Source organism: Terrapene carolina, unplaced genomic scaffold (genome assembly GCF_002925995.2).
Source record: "Terrapene carolina triunguis isolate 2854851 unplaced genomic scaffold, T_m_triunguis-2.0 Scaffold120, whole genome shotgun sequence".
NCBI lineage: Eukaryota > Metazoa > Chordata > Testudines > Emydidae > Terrapene > Terrapene triunguis.
The window spans coordinates 7,577,019-7,604,206 of NW_020664471.1; the positions used below are offsets into that span (position 1 = coordinate 7,577,019).

At 40.1% G+C, this 27,188-nt stretch overlaps 1 protein-coding gene across 3 annotated transcripts in view; it reads left to right on the plus strand.

Moving 5' to 3' along the window:
• PPM1B (protein phosphatase, Mg2+/Mn2+ dependent 1B) overlaps positions 1-27,188 on the plus strand; it is a 104,206-nt gene that overhangs the window by 23,082 nt on the left and 53,936 nt on the right. For all 3 annotated transcript variants that reach the window (XM_026652517.2, XM_026652516.2, XM_026652518.2), the window contains exon 2: positions 15,975-16,119. The gene's annotated coding sequence lies outside the window, so the exon portion shown is untranslated. The remainder of the gene's footprint in view (positions 1-15,974; positions 16,120-27,188) is intronic.

The window sequence follows — 27,188 nt, forward strand, 5'->3', positions numbered from 1 at the left end:
AACCAATCTCAGGTAGTCAGGAACAGCTGAAACAAGAAGGTCTCAGGCTTCCTAAAGCACCCTGCTGACTGGCACTGTTGACTTCCAATTCCAATGTATGAAGGCTCCTGACTTAGAAAAGCTTACGATATACCAAGGTGACCTAGTTCATCCAGTTTGCAATAGATTTTCATTTTGAAGATTTGTAGTAGGATTAGGCTTCCAGAAAGGTGGCTGCTAATCAGGATGTCATAGACCTACTTTAAAAATTGAGTCTTCTATAATTAGAACATAGAGGCCCCTTTTCTATTAGTGCCTAGTTTGTTATAAAGCCATTCAGCACTCCTACTTCTGTATAGATGGGGTGTATGTAGATGATCCTCAGTCTAAGCTTAAGTACAAGGTGATCTGTTGGCAGAAAGATCTTTTCCAAAAGGCAGACATAGTTGTCTGAACCTTCGCTATCGTGTTGCCAGGTTTCTGAAGGTTTCTTGCTGTCATTTCAGTTATCCATGCTTTCAGCCATCAACTTTGTAAGAAGAGTCAGTGAATCTGGAGTCTAAGGAATCTCCTCCATTTTCTCCCTGAAATGGACTACTCTTGGACCAGTTGAAAAATTAATATAAAAAGTTAATCCTTCTGTTCACTTAAATCAGTGTTCATGTACCCTCCCTCCTTCCTCAGACCAAAACAGGATGTTATGAAATTTTGCTGCAAAAGAATGTGGTAATGTGGAACAGCCCCTCCTTATTAAGAAAGAGGCCAAAATAATCCCCAATGGATTAGGTTATAAATTGGATTGGATTGACGTGGCTTATATCCTCAACAAAATACCTTCCTTAATAGGTGTTGAAGACCATTCTGCAAGAAGTGCCTTCTTCCTTGAGCTTATTAGTAGAACCTGTTCTCTGTTCATTCCTTTCTACGCTGCTTTTTGTTTTCATTGGCAGATGAGGCCTTTGACCACAGTATTCTATGGGCTGCCAGTTGAATGATCCTGGCTAGTGAATGATCTCAATAGAAAAGGAAAAGTGTTGTGTTGGGTTTTTTTTTTTTTTTTTTTTTTTTTAAACTAAGGTAATTTTTCTCATGGATGGGACAGCCACTATTCTAGATGATCCTGTTCTATGAAATTTGTTTAATTGGCTATTGATCTTTATCGGCTTTGGAAAAACTCTGCTTGTGAGATGCAACAATTTCTTGTGCCACCAAAGAAGGATATAAAACCAGGTTTTTGAGTGAATATAATTAGTTATAGCCAATGGGAAGGTTGACTTGTAGCTGAAGAATAACTCTCTTGTCTTGCTGTCTCATGGATTTAAAATTCTCTATTAAGATGAATTAACGAGTATAGGCAAAAATACTCCCTGCCCTAGTGTGGGAAGGGAGTAACAAGAGTGAAATGTAGATCATTAGTTGTACAGATGAAAAAATGCATTAGTGGAGATAGGTTCTCTTCTTCCTTTTGTTTGCTTTATCCCCCCCAATCCCATTTCTTTGCAGTTACCTTTATCCTTTTGAATATTCTTTTCGGAAGTAGGAGGAATTGCATTTATAAGTCCCCTCTCCACTTTCCCCATCCCTTATTTGGCTTAATTCCTGTCATTGCCACTTGAAAAGAAAAGCCTTAGGAAATGGGTGCTGCCATACTTTAATTGTGAAGCTGTGTGGGTAGGTGTCATGGAATATTATGCTTGCTTCATGCTGTTACCAAGGAAACAAAAGATGCAGATTCTATAAGATCTCTAGGGGTGAATGAAAAGGCAGTTTAGTCTCGGTGCATCATGTGCAGAGAGCAGAAGAAAAGTCTCGCTCCTTTGGTGAGTGGATTGAAGGGTTGAGTACTCACCCTAAAGTTTCTCAGTGCTCCTTCATGGAGAAGGAAAAAGGGGTCAACCTGCTTGACGGGGCTATTGAGTGGTGGCATCTTCAAATTTCTAAACCAACAATGGAGGTAAAATAACCCAAGGGTTATCACCACAGATACAGAAAAAACTGAATCTTATCATTCAACCTACAATTCTTTTCTTGATCCTGAATTTTTTCTCTTCCTACCTTATTTCAAGTATTGCAACCTTATATATTAGCTCAATAACAGTACTGGGCTCTAAATACATTTTGTTTCCTCCACCATATACAGGCTGCATTATTTTTAAATAACTATAATGACATACAGGACACAGTGTTTGGGAAATAGGTTTGCTACACACACAACATACCTGAGAAACTCAAAATCCAGGAAATGAAAAAGTAAGCCATGAAGAGTACCACCCATAAGCATGCACCTTACACTTGATCTTAGCTCATAGAGAGCCGAGAAGCGGCTACTGTATACCACATACCTCTACAATGAAGAGCATTGGGAACCTCTGTTAGATCTGCACTTAGACTTTTAGCTCCCTTTCTTTAGTTAGGCTGATTTGGGTTCTCAGTGACCTGCATCTGCACTGAAGCTCTCCTTTATGAAACAGGTAGAACATTGGCTCCCATCCTCAGCTTCAGCACTGCTCTGGCAACTTCCTTAAGAAAAGACTCCGATACTGTTCCTGTGAAGTCAATGACTCAGTTGACACCAACTAGGTCTATTTTCCAGTGCCATTTGCATTTGACTGTGCATGCTCTGGCACAGTCCTCAGGCTCCTTTAGTGTACGTCTTACATGTTGTTTTGACTGTGCTTTCCTGATGTACATTCTGCCTCTATCAGAGCTCAGACTCCAAGCAAAAATAAGAAAACAGGCACCATAGCTCTGATTCTGATGAGGCCCTGAAGAAAGAAGAAGCACCAGTGATCTGATGAAACCCTGGCGCTACCAGCACTCATGCTGCTTTTGGTACCCCACCGCTGGGCAGTAGATGTATGGGTGGGAATACAAAGGAAATCCCTGCTCCAACCCCACAGAAAGAAATGCTTTGTCCTTGCTCACTCTGGAACAGAAGTGATGACATTTGGTATCTTCCTCAGTAAACAGATGTATTGTGGTAGATCCGCATTGGCAGAATCTGTGTTGAACCACTGAGTCCTTAAGACTGTTTATGCTGGTGCCATTTCAGTCTGTTCAGGAGTCTCCCTTGAGTGTTCTTTTTCTTGGCAGATGTGGAACCATCTGGTGTATGTGATGATAAATTCACTACATCCAAACTTTACAGCTTTCTAATGCAACATTGGGGAATGAGCTCCCCCTTGCTTGTTTTACTAAAGTATGTTGGTGGTATCTGGTTGATGTATATCATCCTTGAGCGGGAGGGACTGAAAGATTGTAATGCCCAATGTATTGCTTGGAGATCTAAAATACTGATGTGTAATCTGGATTCCTGCTGATTCCAAAGACTTCTAACTTGTAAGTCTTGAAAGTGGAATCTCCAGCCATGGTTGAAGACCTCTGTAGTTACTACAGTCATTGGGATTGGAGAGTTAAAGGTGGTGCACAGTGGAAGTTGAGGTGTTGTAACCGTCATGATATGTAATTGCTTGTATTCGGAACTAATATGGACTTTTTATGAAACTTAGCCTGAAATTAAATAGTTCTTTATTTTTAATCAATCTGTATAAAAAAATGTAAAAGCCTTTTGTTATAGTTGTCTATAGGCATAGTTTCTGGCTTTTTTATGAAACAATTCTAAGTCAGACTTAATTCAAAATAAAACACTTGGGTGTGCTGTGTTACAGTAATTGGGATATAGTGCTGCCAAGATTCCTGATATTTAAAAATACCATGCACTTGTAGTGGTTTTTTATCCAAGGACCTCAATACTGTACAAGCAATAATTACACATGGTAAAATTTATGTGAGGGATAATTAGCCATTTTGCAGGTGCATAAAACTTAGACACATGGTAACTTAACCAGGATAATGCCAGAGTAAGAACCCAGGATCCTTGACTCCTTCATGTGTTCTAAGTATTAGAAAATGCTGCTTCAATCAAATGAAGGCTGGTTTGCTGAAACTCTACCTTCCATTGAACATAGAACATGCTAAATAAAAGCAGTGTCCGTTTTTTTCCTAGTGGTAGTTCCTCTGTGTGCCATAACTGTTTCCAGCAAGTAAAACTTAGCTTATTCATCCTTGCATGTATTTGTCCTTTGACTCCTGCTTTGGGCCAATACATGTGATATAGCTTTGCTTGTTTTTCCACCCTTTCCTAACTTCAGAGATTCAGCCTTGCAAGTGGTGGTAAAAACTTGGTTGGTCTATAGATATCTTGAATGAGGCCCAGTGTGACGGGTTCCCCCTGAAATTAGGGTACCACTGAGCCCTCTTACCCACCAGCCTGGGCTACCTCTCACCCTGTGCTGTGGTGACAAGCTGCAGACCCGCTTCCGGTTCTACATTTCCTCTAGTATTCACACAGGTAGGGACACACCCAGCTGCAGTTACATGCAGGCTCTCTGACCAGCTACTACATGAACCAACAATAAAAAGGCTACAGCCAAAATAACGACCAACTTCCCACCTTAGGCCCCCTTTCCCCCCTGGAGTATAAACCCAAAGTTATACCATCTTGCGCTGTACAGGGAACTGTACAGCATAAACTCAGAGTTTGCCCCCCCTCAATGTTGAGAGGAAATGCAACAGCCCCCTGAGCTAAGATTCCCAAGCACTTCACTCCAAACTTACTGGTTTAGATTAAAACATAAAATAAATTTAAGTGATTATAGGTGATAGCAAACAGATCAAAGCAGTGTCAAGTATGAGGGGGTTGCTGTGTTAGTCTGTATCCACAAAAACAACGAGGAGGCTGGTGGCACCTTAAAGACTAACAGATTTATTTGGGCATAAGCTTTTGTGAGTAAAAAGCCTACTGCTTCAGATGCGTCTGAAGAAGTGGGTTTTTTACCCACAAAAGCTTATGCCCAAATAGATCAAAGCAGATCACCTAGTAAATAAACAAGAATGCAAACTAAGCCTAAGATACTAGAAAGATAGGATATGAATTACCAAATTCTCTCACTGGCTGACGATTCTCAAGATACAAGCTGCACTTGCTTTACAGTGTAGAATCTGCAGGCTTTTTCATATACAGGCTAGCACTTCCCCCAGTTCAGTCTTTGTTCATCAGTTGTTTTCAGGAGTCCTCTTGTGTGGGGATTGAAGAACAGATGATGTCACTCCCTGCCTTATATAGCTTTAGAATAGGGCGGGAACCCTTTGTCCCAAACTCAGTTTGTGGAAAAACACTGATATCCCATGAAGGAGGCCAGAGTCATGTGGCCTGGTCATAGGCCCTTGCATACCTTGCTGAGTCATAGCAGCCATTACTTACAGGCTGTCTGGAGCATTCTTAGGAAGGCTCACCCAGTGATGGATAAGCTTCTCCTTAGGCCTATTGATTTCCCTAATGGCTCATTACCCTGAATAGGCCCTTCCCTATAAGCTGTCTAGACTGAAAGCATCTTGCCTAGTGGGTCTCACCCAGGTATAACTACATTTGAAATACAGATACATAGTCAATATTCCTAACTTTAGATACAAAAATGATACATGCAGGATCTGCGAATATGATTTGCTGAATATGGATTATCTTAACTTTTCCAATGACACCTCACATGACCTGTCTTATACAAAATGCATCATTATGCCATAATCGTATATCACTGAAGAATATAGGATGCAGTGTCATAGTGGGGATCAAAGATGAAGGTGGCAGGTTGGGCATGGAGGCTGGCTTGTGAGTATTACATTCTCTTATCCCACTGCAGACACCAGGATGATCAGTCTGTCCTTACTGAACCCTCTGCTGTGAGTATGAAACTCTTGCTAGGGGTGCCAGTTCCACCAGAGCAGAAGAGCGAGAGGTCCTTTGCTTCACTGTCAGTGTTGGCTTACTCATACAGGATATCTAGTTCGAACTGGAGGAAGTCCATGCTCAATGAAATTACTAGGCTTACTTTGGTTTTCTATTAGTGTGACAGCACCTTCTTCCTCAGGCCTCTCTCCAGAACCAGTAATAGGTGAAAGTAGTGTTTCAGTGCTTGAGTCTTAGATATCTCTTCTCCCTTATACCCTCATTACTTCCTAATGGAGCAAGTGATCAGTATGGTCCTATTAATCATTTTCTACATCCAAGTATTGTCCTTTTGAGGCTGAAAGTCTGTAAGAAACAAAGTTTAAAAAAACAACTTATTTTCCTCTTCTGAAGTGTGTGAATTGTCTGTCTTCTCAGAATGTCAGAAGAAATAGGATTCTCTCATGGCAGAGTGATAGGTGACATGCAGAAGTCACCTAACTTTCAGTTCCTCAATCCCTGGAGAATATAGTAGCCTCTAAAATGAAAGATACCTCTTGAGGTGGAGCAGGGGGAGTTTGTCTTAATTTGTTTAAAATTGTTAAATTCCATTTGTGGAACTGATCAGACTCTCTCACCCACCCACCCACCCACCCGCCCCCTCTTGTAAACTACAGTTTGGGATGCCATAAAGTCATACAGGTCAATCTTTAACACTAAATGGCAAGGCTCATTAAGTCTACAAACCTGTTTTATATAAGCTATTTGTGAAAGATAACCATATTCGCTTTGTCCTATAACAAGAAGGAATTTGTGGCTGTGGGGAACAGATATCCTATCTAGATCTCATGAAATACAGGAATCACTGAAGTTTCAGAAATTTTTTGGACACAGTTTTCAGGGCATCTGATTCAAGTCAGTTACATCTTCTATGTGAGAGAGGGGAAAAATCATTTTAGAATCTAAGTTCAGGAAAATTTTGGACATTCCAGTTTACACTGTTCCTGCTGAGTCTTCAAAGAACCAAACTTTGAAGATTCAACTTCCTACCAAAAACAGAGGCAAACTGAATTTCAAAGTCCTTTGCAATATTCAACAATAAAGGCCTGTTCATTTCTCTTGCCTGTTTGCAAGCTTAACTTTTTAATTTCTCCATTTTTTCTATATATTTATGCCATGTTATCAGTACAAGTTTTCTTAAACCTTCAATATTAGCTGTGTTATGGACAAACCTCTTCAAATTTCTCCAAGTCGTCAGTTGCATGATGCCAGATAATAGTGGGTTAGTGTTGGGTCCTCCCCCTCTGCCTCAGTGGGGGGTCACGCCGCCTCAATATGTCAGTGGGCGTTGCCCACAGACAGGGAATTAGCAAATGACTAAACAGTCCAAGGCTCTGGCTCTTAGGCAGGACAGAGTCCCAAACATTCCGAAAGTTTCTGACCCTCAAGCAGGGCAGGACAATGAGCAGTCGGTTGGTGTTGGGCCCCAGGCAGGGTAGAACAGCGGGGCAGTCTGTGAGCTCTGGCCCTTGTGCAGGGGCTGAGCAAACAAGAATTCTGTGAATTCTGGCCCTTAGGGAGGGACTGAGCAAATGAGCAGTCTATGAGCTTGGGTGTTTCTAGTGGGTTCCCACAGGGATCAGTTCTTAGCTCTACACTAGTCAACATTTTTATCAATTACATGGAAGAAAATGGGATTACTCACCAAGTTTGCAGATGACATGAAGATTGGGGAGTGGTAAAAAATGAATAAAACTTGTCATTGATATAGATCAATCTGAATCACTTGGTAAGCAGGGCACAAGCAAATACACTTTTCAATTCAATGAAGTGCAAGGTCACCAAGGAATGCAATGCAGGCTATGCATACAAAATGAGGGACTATTCTTGAAATCAGTGACACCAAAAAATACTTTGGGGTCCTGGTGGTAGGTAGACAGCTGAACATGAGCTCTTACTGTGATGCTGTGGCCAAAAGGGATGTATAAATAAGGGAATACTGAGAATGAGTAGACAGGTTATATTACTGCTGTACTTGGCACTGGTATGACTACCACCTTAGGCAGGGGCAGAGCAGCAATTAGTCTCATGACCCAGTCTCTCAAGCAGGGTGGGGGACCAAATAGTCTATGGGTTCAAGCCAGGCAGAGCACCGAACAGTCTATGGGCTCAGGAGGGGCTTTCTCTGATTTCTGAGGCAGGCAGAGCAGTAGGCAGCCTATTGCCTCATGTCTTGTTTCAGGTAGATGGCAGACTCACGCAGGCCTTTTGGCCTAAGGGTGGGGTGGCAAGGGGTAGGGGGACCCAAGCCCACCCTGCTCCACGGGGTCCCAGCCCAGGGCCCTAACAGTGGCAGAGTGTTCTGCCACTTGATCAGCGGAGATTCTGGCTGCAACACACTGACTGGGTTTCAGGGAGCACTGCAGCCAGACTGGAGTCAGCTGTCCCTGAGCCACTTGCTACTCTCCCCTTGGAGTGTACCTGGATTCATGGGGTCCTCCACTTCCCTGGGGTACATTGGAAGTGGCAGTCCCAGCCACTCCTCAATGCCTCGGTTTTGCTGGTGGCTCCAACAGCTCCAGCCAGTCTTTAGCGAGGTAAGAATCCTTCTCAGGTTCCAGCCCCTGGAGTGGGCAGAAGACATCTGTCTCTTCTGGGCGGTTCCAGCACAGCTGAGCTGCGGGGCTCCTCCTTTATACTTCCTGTCCCGTTCCTTAACTTCCAGTGGGAGGCCCAAGCTCAGTCTGACTCTGCTCACCAGGGTTCAAGGGGCGGTCCCTCCTCTGACTTAGTGGGAGGCCACTCTGCCACTACACTGCAGTTTTTTAGATGTAATTTTTTATATTTTAAGCTTTCACTTCAGGTACAAAGCCATTTTTCATGTGGAGTGTACTTTTTGTAGTATTTGCTAGGAATTTGGCAAATAATCAAAGCTTTAATGTTCTTGAGACCTTTTATCCCTTCCCTCTTAATTTCTTGTCTTATTTAATGCTTCAGGCTTCTTTGCTATAACGTATAAGTAAGTTTTGGTTTAATTTGATATACCCTTAATAGGAAGCCTAAATTCTCATAATTATTACAACCTACCTTTAATCAGACCTTAAGTGGTGGTAGTGTGGTGAAACTTGTATCATTTCTCTGGGTGCTGCCTGCCTTAAATGCTATCAGTTGCACTTCTATGAATATTAGCTTAACCATGCTCACTGATGCTAGTTACTTCTCTCAGTTCTTTAAAATGTTGTAATCTGCAACTTTATTTGTCTATAACAAGTCTGATCTCACACACACACACACACACACACTTTAAGACCCTTGCATACAGCCAGAGCAGTATAAATGAGATTTGGCCCCTTCAATATTATCTTTGACCAAATCCTACTAAAATTAAGACAACTGATCGCTTGCCTATGAATTTAGAGGAAAGGGCCGTAATGTCATTAGTCTAAACCTCCCCCCCTCCCAAAAACATAAAGTAGGACATTATCCTAATACTTTTCCTTCACGTAGCATGGCATTCTAGACTTCCTGGTTATAGCCTTGATATTAGCTCTTTTCCTGATTAATCCCAGAAAAACAAGGTTTTCCCATGCCAACTTCACTGTATGACACTTTCTCTATCTCTTGTACTTTTCAGTGGTGAACACAACTACAACCCACAAAGATTAAACAAACACTGACACATTCTTGCGCCTTCTTTGGCAGCTCTGCCCTGTAGTGTGAGAACTGCTGTAGAACACCCAGTATTAGCTCTCTCCCTATCTTATTGCATAAATGCAGATATTCTTGTACTTCTGCAGCATTGACCTCAAGACTTACAGCAGCCATATCTGCTACCATCGTGGACAGAGACAAAAAACAAGAGAAGGAAACCGGTCCAGAACAACTGGACCAATACCATATAGCCTTTCCCAAACACCCCTCAACTTTGTCACCTGTCAGGGAGACTCGGTCTCGGTTCGAGCACCTGATGACTTTCAGGATTTACTATCTCAATTAGCTGATACACCAGAATTTGAGACAACATTAACTGAAGCTAAGGCCTATAAGATTTTAGGTATCTTGTACTTCACTGATCCAGGTAGAATAGCCATGCCCTTATAAGGGCAACCTAAAGCCATCTGTAAAGTTCATGGCAGACTCCAGCTACTCTTGCCTCTATAGCAAAGAGAGTAGAGAAAAGATGCACAGGGCCATAAAAGAGCCTTGAGTAATCCTTTACTCACCCATTATCAGGAAGACCAGTAGCCCAAGAGGAAGCTAGTCAGTTGGCCCAGCGGGAGTGACTCCCAAGGATAAAGATCCTGAAAGGTTCACTTTCTTTGGTAAGAGAGCCCATTCTACCTCGCTTCAATTATGTATAGCAAATTACAAAACATTATTTGAAGTATGAATTGCTGACATGGGACAAGGTATTTCTCTTTTTCCACAAACTAGGGCTCAACAAACGTAGCTAGGGGCTACCGTTACCATCTTGAATCTGAGAAGGTGTATATATTTGATTGTCCTTCTCAGATAGATATAGCATGAAGGCTTCCCCCTTTTCTCTTTTTCCAGAATAAGGAAATATTAGGAGTAGAAATTTCTTCCTCTGAATTCCATAGACATCTCATCTATGGATCTAAGACAGATCAGGGAGACTCTCTCTTCTTTCAGTTGGTTCTTGTGAGAAAGGTTGAAAAGGAACAGGGAAGGAATGTGGGAAATGATGAAGGAGTGGAATTAGACAGAATACCCTTTAGAGATAAGTACCCATCTGTCAGTGGTTGAGGTTATTCCTGTCTAAGCTGATAAAACAGGGAAGATGACATCTGAAGGTCAGGTTCAGGGATGACTGTCTGGTTTGTTTGTGACTCTCAACTTTCATACCAAACCTGCTGTCTAGATGACTATACAGGAGGCTTGATGCCTAGCGAAGGTGGTGGTTTCCTCTGGGAGAAACCAGCCTTCTTTCTCAGAGGGTAATAGGTAAGGAGTAGGCAAGTGCTCTCTTCTTAACCTGGGGTTGGTATAACCTTTCTAAAGAAACTTCACTCTATTTTGACATTTATCTCTTGTATCAAAGCAAACTGGTCACTCAGTCTTGAGTTGTCTAAAACTCATGGGTCACATGCCAACTTGCACTTCCATGCTAGTGAGACTTCTAAGACCATTGCAAGGCTGGCTAAGATCAGTGTATGGAATGAGACTCAGACATGCTTAATGATCCTATTTCATATTCTGGCATCAATAAATTGATGGATAGACACTCAATGCACAAAGGGGTACTTCTTTCCCACTCTTTGTAGGTGAAAGACAGTGATCACAGATGTTTAAGGAATAAAATGTGGTGCACTCTTAAAATACTTTCAGATATAAGGAGTTTAGCATCAAGAGGCGATTCATGACTTCATTTAAATGTTGGAACTTGGGCAATCAGAAAGCCTATCACACACATTCTCACAGACCATGTGTCTGCAATGCATTAGGTAAAGAAACTAGGCAGGGCTCACTCATTGCTCCTGTGTTGCGAGGCCATCAAGTTTTGGAATTAGTGCCTGACACATGGGATAGCTCTGATAGCCCTTCACCTACTAGGGTTTCGGAAACACCCTAGCTGATCACAACGGGCAATCCGTAACCAATCACAAGTGTTCCCTCAGATCATCTGTCCTTATTCGAATGTGTCACTAGGGGTGTATTCTCATCATAGACTTATTTGCCAACAAAGAGAACACAGTGCCCAAAATTCTGGTCCAGAACACACGAGTTGAAGATCTGTAGAGGATGCTTTTCTCACATCCTGGAAACAGGACTTTCTGTTTGCTTCTCTACCCAAAATAATATGAAAAATACAGCACAGGCTATACCGAACTCCTTATTGGCCCAGCCAGTTCTGACGACAGATCTAATTCACATATCAGCTCAACCCCCCCGATTCACACTACCAGATTTCCCGGACATATCATTGAATCAGAATAAAATTTTCTACTCAGACTTGAAGTCATTACACCTCTCAACCTAGAAGTTGGTTGGTGAAGCGCCACAGATAGAGAATGTTCAGTGTAGGTTTGAGAGAGATTACTGCAGAGCAGACTTCCACAAAGAGAAATGGAAGAGATTCTCAATAAGGACTGCTTAGAACAATATTGATCTTCTGAAGGCTTCCATTCCCAAGATTCTTGACTACACACTATAGTAAAAGCTCTCACGACTCTCTAGTTCAATCAGGGTTCACCTTGCAACAATTTCAGCATGCCACCCTCCAGTTGAGTCATAATCTGTGTTTTCTTACCCTACTGTTCTGAAGCTCTTTAAAAGAATTTATCCACACTTGTCCAACAGGGAGCCAGCTGACTTCTTCCTAAGATCTCACTGTCTTAAAAGGTCTTCTGGAGCCCCTATTGCAAGTGCTCTCTTCACCAGCTTACTTTCAAGACAGTTTTTCTTGTGTCCATTACATCAACAAGAAGGATGTGACTCCCAAGCACTTGTGGCTGACTGTTCCCACTCTATAATCCACAGATAAAGTGGTGTTATGGTCTCCTAAATTTATTCCCAAAATTGTTTTTTAATTTTACCTAAATCAATCAATTATTTCCCCTATTTTCTTTCCAGAACCCCACTCCACTTGCGAAATAGCATGTTCTGGATGTGGCTAAGGCCTTATATTATCTGGCTAGACACTCATCTCCCTCAACATAGTTAAGGGACAAGCTATTCTGGCATAGAGAATATCTACATGCATTACACAGTGTATTTCTATCTGTTATTAAATGACGAGCATACTTTGTCTTGTCTTCTCTTCCACTCATTCTACTAGAGCACAGGCTTTTCCTAGAAGGAGATGTAATCAGGACATCTTTTTTGGGGAAAACAAAGTTCCAAACAGATCTTTGACCTCTAGGTTCCACATGCCCCAGAAACCCACTTTTTTGTTTGTTTTTGTATATGGGTAGGTGGAGGTCATCTTTAGCTAGAACAAGTGTGGACCTAATTTAGAATGCTGCTAAGCCTATGCTAGTCCCAGACTTTCATTTTAGCATACACTGTTAAGGAGTTCACTGAAGTTAAGCAGAAACTAATCCTACAAGATAAAACATTCAGCAGTGTTCATTTCCCGTCAAATTTTATGCTTAGACAATTCAAATGACTGAAGCTGGATACTTCAGTGTTGGCTTTTCTTGTCCATCTCATTGCAATTTAAAGTACAAAACCAAATTTCTTCAAACATGGCTTAAAAATAAAATTACACAGTTGAATTTTTTAAAAATTGATATAAAGCTCTTTAAAGCATTTAGTATTCTGAGGGCTCTAGCTTTGATTGAAAGGTTTACACATGGACTATAGCTGTGACTATATTTCATATAAAGTTGCTAATACTGTTTAAATTGCTCTAAAGGTATAGAGTGCTTTAAATAGTTGTTCGATATGCTGGGTTTCAGTAAGTGATGTCTCAAAGTGCAGTACCCAAATATTTCCTTCTTCCTTCAGGGAAAAAAAAATGTAGCGGGGGAGTTTAAGTGGAAAAAATTAGCGCTTAGTGTAACATCAATGTTGAGAAAACAAATGCTCAAGTTAGAATTTTCTAAAATTCAGGTAATTCCATGGCATCTTTTTTGTACAGAATAAAGCATATGTTGGCACTGAGCAATTCATAAATAATGTCTGAAATTTTATGTATCTTGTTAAATGTAAACCTTGGTTTATTAATGCCATAAGATAAAGGGTGGGCAACACAGCAAAGGAAAGGTATCAGCTTCCCTTTTAGGACAATGTCTTAAGATGTTATGGATAGCTTTATCCTGAAGTGAATTCTTGTTTTCAATAGATGTCCTCAGTCAATACTGATTAGTTTGGAGAACACTTTACCATTAGTTTTCCTCAGTGAACGAGATTATAACTCTGGAGGTTGTAGTAACCCTCTGCCTCATCCTTGTCTTGTTTAGATGCAACCGCATGTTGAATGACTTGATACTTCATGCTTATCGGGTGTTTAAATACTTGCAGGCCAACCAAATCTCCATCTACCATTCAGCCTAAAAATGAAAAACACCCCAAAACTGATAGCTCACTCCTCCCATGCAGTATTTGATTACTCATATAAGACAAGCTTTGTCACTCATGTCATTTTGCAAGGATAAAACCGGCACATGGTTGCTGTCACTCTGAGCAGGATCTGGTGACCTGTGATAGGGATGGATGTTGAGAGCTGCTAATCCTGTGATTATGCCCCTCTGTACCTGGTCATTTGGGATATTAATACATAGTTAATTTGCAGGAATTTATAAAATTAGATATCCATGAAGTCAGCAGTTGGTAGGCCTACCCTTTTGTGGAATAAGATGGAGGTTCTCTTTCTTAACAAAAGTATTTAGAGTAACCATTTATACACCTTGATTCTTTTAATCTCTGCCTATGGATTTATACATTTTCCAGAACCGGGTTTGCATGTCTCATTGTTCTTTAAATTGTTTTTTTTTTTTTTTTTTTAAAGATACCTACAGTTAAGTAATACCTTGGCAGTCATTTTATGTTCTGTGGTGGTTGATTTTAATTTTCTGACAGTTTTTTTGAAGGAATTTAAAGAAAAAAAATCTTTGAAATCTATTAATAGTTAGGGCATATTATGTATAGCATATTTACATGACTTGTAAATGTCCCAGTATTGTTTTACTTGTTGTCTGAATGTTTTAACAGCAATTAAGTCTTACTACAATCACCAAGTATTTTTTAAGGAAAAAGAATTCTAATATGTTATTTTAGTTATTTTGGATTAATTGTATTCTGTCTGCTTATGAAACGCTTTGGTATTCTAGTCTCCATGAATATTCAAAAGTGAATGATATTTAATGTATTTGCATATAATTCTTTTAAGCCTTAAAACAGAATGCTATGAAAGACTGTATTTTATATTTCTGGTCCCACAATTTATAATGATTGATTTAGCTATGGCTGTTGAATTGTATATTGACAGCTTTTCCATGCATAGGGTTTCTGAGGATTGGGAATAACTTTTGGGTATTACTGCTTGTTGGCGTGTGAGTGTCTTTCTTGTGACTATTTCAGCAGTTAGTGCATTGAGGGTATAGCGTGGGCATTGATTTGAGAACTCTGCTTCATCCAGAAGCCATAATATCCTCTCTCCTTTCCAGGAACTTCTAGTTCCAAGCAATGTAGGGAAAAATGTGTTGTTGTTTTGCTAGATTGGCCCAGGGAGTTGGAAAGTGGAGCCAGTGCTCTGTTTCTGCACTGGCACTGAACAGTGTGAGGGCTAGGCTATGGCCACACCCCCTTTACCCTGGTCATCAGAGCTGAACAGGCATTTGGGTAGTCTGTATTTGCATCCATTTTAAAGTAGTGGATATTCCAGTAAGTCTTGTACTCTGCCCTCTTCTCCCCTCCGCCCCCCGTGTCCCAGGTGAAACTGGCTACTTAGCCAGATTTTTTCTTGGGGCTTTTGCTCCAGTCTGGTTCCTTCCACCAGTATACCAGTCTTGGTAACTTTTGTGGAATAGAACCATGTTTGATATAAATATATTTTATATTACTCATCTCTTTTCTGTTGTGAAAACGGCATTTAAAATATTTTTGGAGTTAATTTTTTTTAAATGTATCTATCAATTATGCAGTATTGTAGCCATGTCAGTCCTAGGATATTGGTGAGACAAGGTGGAGGTAATATCTTTTATTGTACCAACTTCTGTTTGTGAGAGAGACAAGCTTTTAAACTATACAGAGCTCTTCCTCAGGTCTAGGCTGACCTGAGGCTGAAATTACACATTTATTTGAGGGCCTATCCCCACAGTAGTAGGCACTTTACAAACATCTAAGAGAGACAGTCTCTGTCGCAAAGAGCGTATGCATTAATTATACATACTCAGCTTTCTTTCTAGTGTCTCTTCCAGCAGTAGAGGTTTGTGCTTTAAAATCAAAATCTAGCCCAGACATAGAACTCAATCCTCCTAATTCACATGGATAAAAGTAAAGAAAGAGCATTGACTGTTGAAATATGAAAGCTGCCTTTTAATTAGCTAACATGCGCAAATACATTTGACACAAACTAATCTACCAAAAACTCATCAGCTGTATTGTGTCATTAGTGAATCTTGAATGTATAGATTAACAATAATAGATAATAGATATTTTTGACAACCAGGCTAGGAGTTTTAATATAACCAGTGTATCAAAAAACCAAACAAACCCTATTCTAGTCTTAAAATTCAATTAATTCTTTGTATACCTGTCTGAGTAGATAACTACTTTCTTTTTTCCCCCCTCTCTCTCTCTCTAGGAAATTTCAAAATAAAGCAGATGTTGAATCGTGCACTGGTATCTCAAGATTTTCCAAGTTACTCTGTTCTGTACGTGTTGGCAGGAATGTAAACCTAATGTTCTAGATTAATGCTGGAGGAATTGGCTAGAGGTGCAGTTAACAGGTAAGAACAAATTCTGCTGGTTTTGGGAAGGTAAGATGGAAAGGTAATCTGAAATCTTACCTTGGTGACTAAAGTAGCAATCTTTGTTGTTCAGCTGTTTCAACTTGAAATTGACTAAGGATTTATAATTTAGCATTTATTGAAATTTGTTCTGAGTTTAATTGATTTTCTCATTCTTAAATGTAGTCGTCAACATTTTAATGTACATTTAACATTCGTATCCTGGGTATATGTTGCGAACAGGTAGATCATTTCGGCTAGACGTATTTTTCTGATTAAAGGATAATTAAATTTTTGTAAAACTTTCAATGGAAAACATTTTTAGTAAGTGGAAAACTGTAATTAATCAGCACACTGGTATCACCTAATCCAGAATTGATGGGTTCTTGCTGTCCAGTAAAGATTGTCCTCTAGTGGCAACTAGTAAAAGCTCTTGAAACATCTTGGCATCGCCTGGCTGAGATCAGTTTACTGTTTCCTTTCTCTTAGTGTCTCTCTTGCCTTAAATGAGGCAGTTGTGGTGGCAGTACTGTCAAAGTTTCCTTTTTGACTCAGTTACAGAACCTCTGTAACTTTTTTGTTAACTATCCTTTGTAAGTATATTGTAGATTCAACTGCTGAAAAACCTCTGCAAAGAGAAAGGTATCTGAGGTGTTGCAGACTTCCCCAGGTCATTGTTGCAGGTTCTGGTTGCTTCATTTCTATTCATTGCTCTGACTGGCAGGTTGACACCTGTTGGCGAGGGTACGGATTCCTTTTCACCAGAAAGTGATTACATTCTCAACCAGAGTGTGGCATTAATATTTTTGACCCTGTTACTTGGTCTGGTTGCTGTGTTCCATAACATAGTATTTATCACTGTTTTTTACCACAAAGTATATGTGTTAAACCAGATGCTTCAGGACAGTATATTTATGCATTCTCAAATCATTTTTGGTAGCTTCCCTTTTAATATTGCAGCTGCAGTAATGTCGTCAGTGTGACTCTTTTTTTTTTTTTTTTTTTTTTTTAAAGTCCTTACTTTAGTTGCAGGTATCTTTGACAATATGAGAATTACATTTGAACAATAAAAGACTCAAAGTCAAATACACTTTAGCAGTCCATCCAGTGAAGGCCTATGGCATATATGATTGTGTAATTCATTGCCTTTCCAGTACAAGTCCCTATCGAGTTTTTATTTAAAAAATTATGTTCTTTAAAAAGATCAAAACTGTACTTTAAAAAATAGTTAAAGGCTGTGCCCTAAATCCAGAACCCTAGCATATAACTGGGTATGAAACAAAGTATCATTAAAATGGCCATACTTAGCACCGTGGAGGAATATCATCTGGACATGGTTCTTAACCACTGTAGATAAGCATTTAATCTAAGAAATACTGAAGATTGATTCTTGTACAGATAGCACTTCCAGATCATGACTAAAATATCAGTTAATTCTGTACTAATATTTATAGCCAATATTGGGATCTTTTTATCATGCTTTGATATTTACTACCTTTAAATGTTACTGGTAGAGCCAAAATCTGCAGGTCTTATTCATGTGACTGGTATCATTTAAGGCACCTGAGTAAAGTGAGCAGAACTTGACCTTTAATATGAGTCTGGTTAGCTTTATATGTAAGTCAGGAAAATAGGAAACAGAACAGGTGAACATTTTTCATGGAGTTAGACGAAATAATGAATTGCAGCCTCTTCCTTGTACAACTTCACACTCCAGCAGCAGAGCCTTATTTTATCCACGTGCTACACAAATAGCCCTGCTTTTTGGATAGCTTGCAGAAGTAAATGTGGGAGGGAAGCAAACTTGATTATTGGCTGTAGAAAATGTGATCTGGTACAGACAGATTCAAACACAAGGAATTTCTACAAGTCCTTTACCTCATGTGTAAATGGCACTTTCTCCCAGCTTTCACAGTGCCTGAATCAAGAAAACCTGTCTAAAGCTGAACCTAGGTATAAGGATGATGATGGTAAAAAGAGGAAGTGCTATAAAGAACTTTCCTCCTCTGTAATGTCTAGTACTGTTGGGTATCACTGCCTTCAGATTGCCAAATCATTCCACAGCCATGGGGTCTTCATGGAACATCGAACTGTTGTTGGATGCCCAAATACTCATGGAAGCCACAAATGCTCACTTTGATGTGCACCCCTTCCTATCTGGTTCAGACCTGGCCACAACAGTACATGCATTTGTGATTATGGGTCGATTGTTGCAATTTGTATCTGAGAATGAAGCCACGCACCTTGAAAAAGCTTCAACTAGTACAAAATACAGCAGCAGCCTGACTGCTTATCAACAGAGGTCATCTCAGTGCTGCATTTTTTGTATTGGCTCCCCACTGAAAGCAGAGTTTATTTCAAGGTCCATTTCAAAGCTGTCTGTGGTATTGGACCTAGCTACCTGAGATATTATCTCCAACTCTGAAACCGTGACTACTACAAGTGGGCTGTGTTGTTCCACTGGAATTGTGAAACTGTAAAATGATAGTGGTAGATTTGGGATTACAAGCATTAATTTTTACATGGATGAATTTGTTTCCTTTTAACTCTGAAAATCAGTTTGATTTATTGGACATCTATACTGTATATTTGTTAAATCAAATACTGTTAAGGTGAAAAATACACAAGGCACTCAAACAGTCTTAACTCTGCCCTATCATGATGAAATGCAATAATAATAATAAAGGCATTTTAGTGTTTGTGGCCCTAGATGTAAATTGATTTTTAAAGGCTTTTTTAGTAGTTTCTCTTCTGGCTTCACTACAGAGCAGATTAAGGTTGTTTGGGTGCCTTAACTATGCATTTACTAGGTTAATATGTTTTTCTTTTTAGTGTAACATTTAACTTTGTTTTTGCCATAATTATAACTTCCATGTAGCGTGTTTTATCTATAAATTACTGATGCACAGTCAACCATAGTTACATCTTAAAATTTGTCTGGGAATTTCTTTAACTTTTTTAAAAACTGGAGTCCCAAATACTAAACAGGAAACAGAGAGCTTCTATGCAATATTTCTGGTTTGGCATTCTGGAGCTCTCCATAGCAGCTCTGTTAAAATCATTGCTGAACCACGGATGACTACTGCACCCAAATCTGACAGCTCTGCACCTGATAGCTTGGTTGCTGCATGGTTGAATGCGGAGGAACAGGCATGCTCGGCCTGTGTTAAACAGGTATGGATGGGTAGCAGAAAGCCCTCCACCAGGGTGACTTACCTGGCTAAGTGAAAGTGGTTGGCATGTTGGGCGTTGGACCAAAATCTTTTGCCTGAACAGGCCTCACTCCAGTTGTTCCTAGACTACCTTCTGCACCTCAAACTCCATGGCCTGTCACTTTCATCAATCAGAGTCCACTTGGCAGCTGTTTCAGCCTTCCACCCTCCAGTTCAGGGCAGGTCACTCTTTGCTCATCACATGATGGTCCGGTTTCTAAAAGGTCTCGAGTGGCTCTATCCTCAAGTCCGTGACCCTGTCCCACCTTGGGACCTGAACCTTGTGCTGTCAAGGCTCCTGGGTCCTCCCTTTGAGCAGTTGGCTTCTTGTTCCCTCCTTCTTCTCTCGTGGAAAGTCTCCTTCCTGCTGGCAATAACATCAGCCTGTAGGGTCTCTGAAATCAGAGCCCTTACATCAGAGCTGCCCTACACAGTGTTCTCTAAGGACAAGGTTCAACTGCACCCAGCCTTTTTTCCCAAGGTAATTTCGCAGTTTCCTACTAACATGGATATATTTTTATCGGTCTTCTTTCCAAAACCTCATAAGTCAGATGAGGAGCATAGACTATATATACTCTCTGGATGTTAGGAGAATGCTAGCCTTTTATATTGACAGGACTAAACTGTTCTGTAAGTCGACGCAACACTTCATTGCAGTGGCGGACAGGATGAAGGCCTTCCTGTTTCTGCTCAGAGAATTTCTTCATGGATTACCGCCTGCATCAGGTTTTGCTACAAACAAGCAAAGATGCCACCGCCGGCAATCATAACCGCCCATTCGACCAGAGCGCAAGCCTCGTCAGCAGCCTTCCTGGCCCAGGTGCTGATTCAGGACATCTGCAGGACCGCTACCTGGTGATCCCATATGTTCACGTCCCATTACGTGATTACCCAGCAAGCCCTGGACGACGCTGGCTTTAGTAGAGCAGCATTGCAAGCCGCACAACCATGAATGCTGAGCCCACCTGTGGGGATACTGCTTGTGAGTCTTAGAATGGAATCGATGTGAGCAAGCACTCGAAGAAGAAATACTGTTACCTACCTTTTTTAACTGTTGTTCTTTGAGATGTGTTGCTCATGTCCATTCCATTAACTGTCCTCCTACCCCTTTCTCGGAGTTACTGGTATGAAGGAACAGAGAGGGCGTAGGGCTGGCGGCGCCTCATGTACTGGTGCATGAGCATGGGAATCCAGAGGGCACCAGAGCTGGCCCTACGGATACCACTAAGGCAAAAAATTCTGACAATGGAGCATGTGGGTGCGCACACACCTAAAATGGAATGGACCTGAGCAATATGTCCCGGGGGATAGCTCAGTGGTTTGAGCATTGGCCTGCTAAACCCAGGGTTGTGAGTTCAATCCTTGAGGAGGCCCTTAGGGATCTGGGGCAAAATCAGTACTTGGTCCTGCTAGTGAAGGTGGGGGCTGGACTCGATGACCTTTCAGGGTCCCTTCCAGTTCTAGGAGATAGGTATATCTCCATATATTATATTATTATTATACATCTCAAAGAACAGTTATGAAAGGTAGGTAATGGTTTTATTGGCTCTCAAGTTATCTATTGTCCTTATAATTAATAAGTGTGTATCTAATTGTTGTAATATCTTAGCCTGCACTCAAGAAATTAGGTTATAATTAAGCTATCTTTGAAAATTGCAGTTAATTTTAACTATGTGGAAAATAATGAAATGCCAGTGTTGTTCCATTGTTAAGGTCATTTAGGACAAAGAAAAGACTGGCATACAAGAAATTGTTTAAAGGACCATGTTTTTAATTAATTTAAAATATAAACTAATGGATTTACCTGCAGATTCAGACAATTGATTCTTCACTTGGAGTAAAATGTTGTAAATTTGGAAGGGTATACTGTATTTTTCAGATAAAACTAAAGTTGAATCCCTGCGTTACCTGCAAAATAGAATGCAACTTTAGCTATGCGATGACCAGCATTTCCGTAATATTTTTCTTATTATTGAACATGGGGATAAAACTTCTCCTTTTTGTAAAGCGCTATAGATAAGAAGTGATGTGTAAGAAGAAGGTTTAATTATTATCACCTAAAACATTGTGAATACTGCATGCCCACTTGTGTTATTTACCAGGTAACAGTACAGTAATTGGTGTGTAAAATCAAGTAATAGTTTTAAGTTCCTTGACTTGTTTTGCTCAGTTCAAATGCAAACAGTTGAATAGTATTCATTTTTCTATGTAGGCCTTAAGAATAAAGTGGAATGTGTTAATTGAATCTTTATAAACTTGTTAAAAACAAATCAAAAACTTGTGGTATATTGGTGCAGAGCATACTGTACTAGTTCCAGGCCAGGGATTTAAATGTTCATTTAGAGCCAAATGAAATGTATGTTTTCCTTCAGAAGAGTATTCTTTTCTATATTGCCTGCTACCCCCAAATAAAAATATCTAATAACCTGTACTGTATTGTGTGACAACGAGACTTCAGTTACTTTGGTTGTCACTTCCATCTTCAGTTTACAAAGCATAGAGTTTTTTCCTGTAGAAATGTCAGCCTTTTTTATAGTAGGAACACATGCACTTTGTAACTGGCACTGTTTATTTTTTTCCATAGCACTGACTTATTCAAAATTATTAGCCCATGGAATGAACTCTTCAGAGGAAAAGAATTATTCTTTCATAGCCTGTTCCCAAAAAGATTGAGACTGGGCTACCCTAATTATATTAAAAGATGGTTTGTTGCTGTAAATCATCAGGGCATTATTTTACTTCAGAATAGTTTATTTGAAACTCACAAGTTATCTGAAACTTACTATTTAATATATCAAAGATTTACTGTTAATACTAGCTTTTCAAACCTGTACCTGATGATTTAATTACACTTTTTGCCTTGCAGCAAAACATCCTATAAGCAGGTTTTATTTTCAGCCTCTTAACTCTGAACATATTTGGAAAGCAACATGCAGGTATTTTCTATAAACATAATGGAAAAGAATTGTTAACCTTCTTCCTCCCCCCACCCCTCCAAATACCTAAACTAAAAACCTCACCAAGAATATGCTGTAACTAAATAACGATAAACACTGCTCTACAGCCAAAATGCTTCTGAAATAAATGTAGTCAAACTTTACTAATTCTGGGTCACTGAGAACGAAAATGATGCTTAAAATTGTTGATTGGCTCTAGTTTTCAAGATATGCTATTGGGTCAGTATATACGACCCTTGACTTGGGAATGGCGGAGGATAAGTGAGTTATAAAGGGAAGGGATCTCAATTTAAACCAGAAATGACTCAAATACATCTTTGACTGGATCTATGAATAAATCTATGACTGGGTTGGACAGTACTTGCTTTTTAGGCAAAACAATGAATGATGCAATCTGAAGCTGGTATTGCGTCATACATGATATGAATTGCATCATGTTATTCCTAGAAGTCATGGATGATGCAATCATAACGAAGCTTACATCACTCTGCTGAACAAATTGCCCTATATCAGCTCTAGAAATCATACAGTGTCATGCTCTCTTATTTGTCAGTGTTTGATTTTGCAAAGGGACACATTTCTGTTTAGCCAAAGTGAGCAGAGATGCCTCGTACTTGTGTGAACAGTGCAGATAACTTCTGCTATGTTTGTGGTGAAGTGACTTTTGCATCACAAAAGCGCAGTAGAACCACTATGGTTAAGAAAGCCTATCACCTTTATTTTGGCTGCAAAATTGGAGATCAGGACAAGAGGTGGGCCCCACACATATGCTGCAACACTTGTGCAACAAATCTTCGCCAGTGGTTGAACAGGAAAAGGAAATCTATGCCTTTTGCAGTGCCAATGATTTGGAGAGAGCCAACAGATCATACCAGCTATACGCCCAGTACCCCACGGAGAAGGACTGCCGGTTCCTGATGCACCAGAATCATTCTCACTTGAGTCAGACGAGGAAGAGGATGAAACTTCTGGTCCTGAACCATCAATGTCCCAGGACCCACATTTTCTCCCAGCCTCCTCCTCTGAACCACACCTCATAACACAAGGTGAACTGAATGACCTTGTCAGGGATTTGGAACTACCCAAGAGTAAGGCAGAGCTGTTGGGCTCCAGACTACAGCAGTGGAATCCCCTGGCAGGTGATGTTAGGGTTTCCATGTTCCGTGACCGTCAAAAGGATCTTGTCCCATTCTTCTTCATGGAAGGTGATCTTGTAGCCTGCAACAACATCGATGGTGTGATGGCAGCCCTCAACATCGTTCACGATCCAGATGAGTGGAGACTGTTCATTGATTCATCCAAGACGAGTCTTAAAGCTGTTTTACTGCATAATGGCAATGTTTTGCCATCAAGTCCAGTTGGTCATGCAGTCCATATGAAGGAAACCTATGACAACATGAAACAGCTTTTGAGGTGCATAAACTATGACCAACATCAGTGGCAGCTTTGTGGCGATTTGAAGGTTGTTGCTCTCTTGCTTGGTCTGCAGACTGGATACACAAAGTACTGCTGTTTTCTCTGCGAATGGGATAGTCGTGCAAGAGATTCCCACTACCTCAAGAAAGATTGGCCACTCCGAGAGTCATTGGAGCCTGGGAGGAAAAGTGTTCAGCATCCACCACTTGTTGAATCAAGGAAGATTTTGTTACCACCCTTACACATCAAGCTGGGTCTGATGAAGAACTTTGTCAAGGCCATTGACAAAACACAAGCAGCTTTCAAGTGCCTCCGTGGAAAATTTCCAAGGTTAAGTGAAGCTAAGATAAAGGAAGGTGTCTTTGTTGGTCCTCAGATTCGTGAACTTCTTCGAGATGATGCATTTGACCATGCACTGCGTGGCAAGGAAAAGACAGCATGGAAAGCCTTCCAGTTAGTGGCAATAAATTTTCTCGGAAACAACAAGGCAGACAACTACAGGTTGTTGGTGGAAAACCTCCTCAAGGCATACAAAAGCCTTGGTTGCAACATGTCACTAAAGATACACTTTTTGCACTCTCATCTAGATTTTTTTCCACCGAACTGTGGAGCAGTGAGCAACGAGCACGGCGAGCGATTTCACCAGGACATTGCAACAATGGAGAAACGCTATCAGGGCAAATGGAGCCCATCAATGCTTGCAGACTATTGCTGGACAATGACAAGAGATGCTCCATTTAATGAATACAAGAGACAAGCCAAGAAGCGCCGAGTAGACACTGAATAGGACTAAACTATGTACATAATAGTTTTTTGCCTTTTGTTTCATAATAAATTTTATTTATATAACCCTTTTGCTGATTTTTAAAGTGTGACATAAACAGGACAGGTGAAATATTATCATGTAAAGCAACCATAAACACATGAAAAGACCTAGGTTTACAATTTATGATTAAAACTCTATCTACACAATATACATAGACATAAAATGTAAAAACTTAAATATCTTAGAAACAGTAGCCAATCAGTTGTTTTAATTGTCATATTTGAATTCAGCACATCAAAATACATAATAAATAGCACATTTTATCTCTGAAGCAGACGACTTCTCAAAAATTGTAGACAAAAAGTGTAATTGTTTCTCTGCCATAACATTATATAACTAGTAATTGGAGATAGGGATGGAGACTAATAATTTTGCTCTTCTTCGCTGCCTTTCAAAGATCTTGAAATATTTTACAAACATGATTTAAAGGACAGCTACAGTAGATGAAGTGTATAAACCCATCAACATTTGTGCAATACCAATGGTCCTGTATTTATCTTCGGAGTATGTCAAGTGACCAGAATGCATAATATTAAAAGAAAAAAATTCGGCCTGCATGGTGGCAAAAAGATTGGATAGCCTTACGTAAAAGAGCACATTATGAAGCATGGGAATGAAATAGAAAGATGACTTTCAGAGAAGCATGCAGTTAATAGGAAATAAGTATACAATATAAGTGTTATCTGTTAAGTATTTATATAGTTCCCCTCCCCCATCACCATAATGTCTGAGCACCTCAGTTAAAACATGAGATTATTTGGGAGCTGTGTCAATGTCAGAATTACTCAGTGGGTATCAAGGATCAGGATTTCTGGGCTCTGCTTCAGGCTGTTAATGGGAGTGGGGTCCATTGGTTACAAACAGCATAGCCAAGGACAGATTTGCCATATTCATTTTGAAATACAGTGGCAATGGATGATTTGAATCTGCCATATTAAAGACAAGGTTTTATTCCCAGCTGTGCTAGAGAAGTGACCTGCAATCTGTAACTTGCAACATCTGTATAATGGAGGAAATGCTTGCTTGTCTCCTAAGTAGAGGTTTGAGCTAGGGGCTGTGAAGTGTGCAGACCTACTAAATCAGTAGAAGAGTGAGGATTAGAACTTCATGGTCTCCTTCTGGCTCCTAGCCCAGCTTTCCTTTCATTAGGCCAAGAGGTGGCAGCTTCTGCTGTCTCGTTTGGAGCTCAAGCTCATTAGGGCTAAGGAGCATATTCAGTGCAAAAGGAATATTAAAAATTTTAGAAGCAAGCTTCTAACAAGATTTGAGTGTGTGCAAATGAGGATCCTCTTAAGCTTTTAAGCTAGCCAAGTATTGGTGGATCTTCATGGGGTCAACAAAAGGGACTCTGTCTGACATCAGAACTTACCCCCCTTGCCAAACCTTAAGTCCCCTCCCCAAACAGTGTAGTTGCTCTAGAGGTCTAAGAAATGGCTGGAAAAAAGTGAACATTGAACTTAAGGGAAAATAAACAGTTTTTTCAGTTTTGAAGATGGCTGTATTGTTTGCTGGAACAACCTCAAAAAAAAAAAATGTTTGGTTAAGCCTGAGAGAGGAAACATGCACAATTTCAGCCCACATTTGGCAAACTTACATTAGAAAGCTCCTGTTTTCTGTTATAAAGTGTTAAGCAACCTTAGCTATAGGCCTTGCTACCATCTTTGCCTTAAATACATTCTTGCACAAAATCCTAAATGCCTCCATGCGATAATCTAATAAATAGTATACCTCAAAATATTCGATATTAAAAAAATAACTTTTAGAATACACAATCCTGTATGTTTAAGAAACCAAGAGACAGACAGATTTGGGGAGAGGCGGGAATCGACAGTTACTTTTGACAAAATCAGTCCTTTTTTCCTTTAAGTAGAGAATGTCAGATAATTATTTCCTATGTACAAGTGTACTCTTATTCCTGTTTTCATCCTTTCTTAATGAGGAGTTCTCCATTTAAGAATTTAAATCCAAGCTTAATGGAAAAAAGACTCCAGAATCCTCATGAGATTTTTTTTTTTTTAAATCATGACCTTTGTCTTCCAACTGACTTACAATTCTTAAGAAGTTTAATCTTTTTGTTGCCATGCTGTATGTTTTCACAAAATTGTACAACTGGAAGGGACCTCGAGGGGTCATCTGGTCTAGTCCCCTGCACTCATGGCAGGACTATGTATTGTCTAGAGCATCCCTGGCAGGTGTTTTTTTTTTAACCTTAAAAATCTCCAATGATGGAGATTCCACAACCTCCATAGGCAATTTATTCCAGTGCTTAACCACCCTGACAGGAAGTTTTTCCTAATGTCCAGCCTAAACCACCCCTGCTGCAATTTAAGCCCATTGCATCTTGTCCTGTTCTGAGAGGTTAGGGAGAACAATTTTTCTCCCTCCTCCTTGTAACAACCTTTTATGTACTTTGTTATATCCCCTCAATCTTCTCTTCTCCAGACTAAAATAACCCAATTTTTTAAATCATCCCTTACAGGTAGGGCCCTACCAAATTCATGGTTCATTTTGGTCAATTTCACGGTCACAGGATTTTAAAAATTGTAAAATTCACTATTTCAGCTATTTAAATTGAAATTTCATGGTGCAATTGTAGTGACCCAAAATAGAGTTGTCTGGGGGTTGCGGTACTGCTACCCTTACTTCTGCGCTGCTACT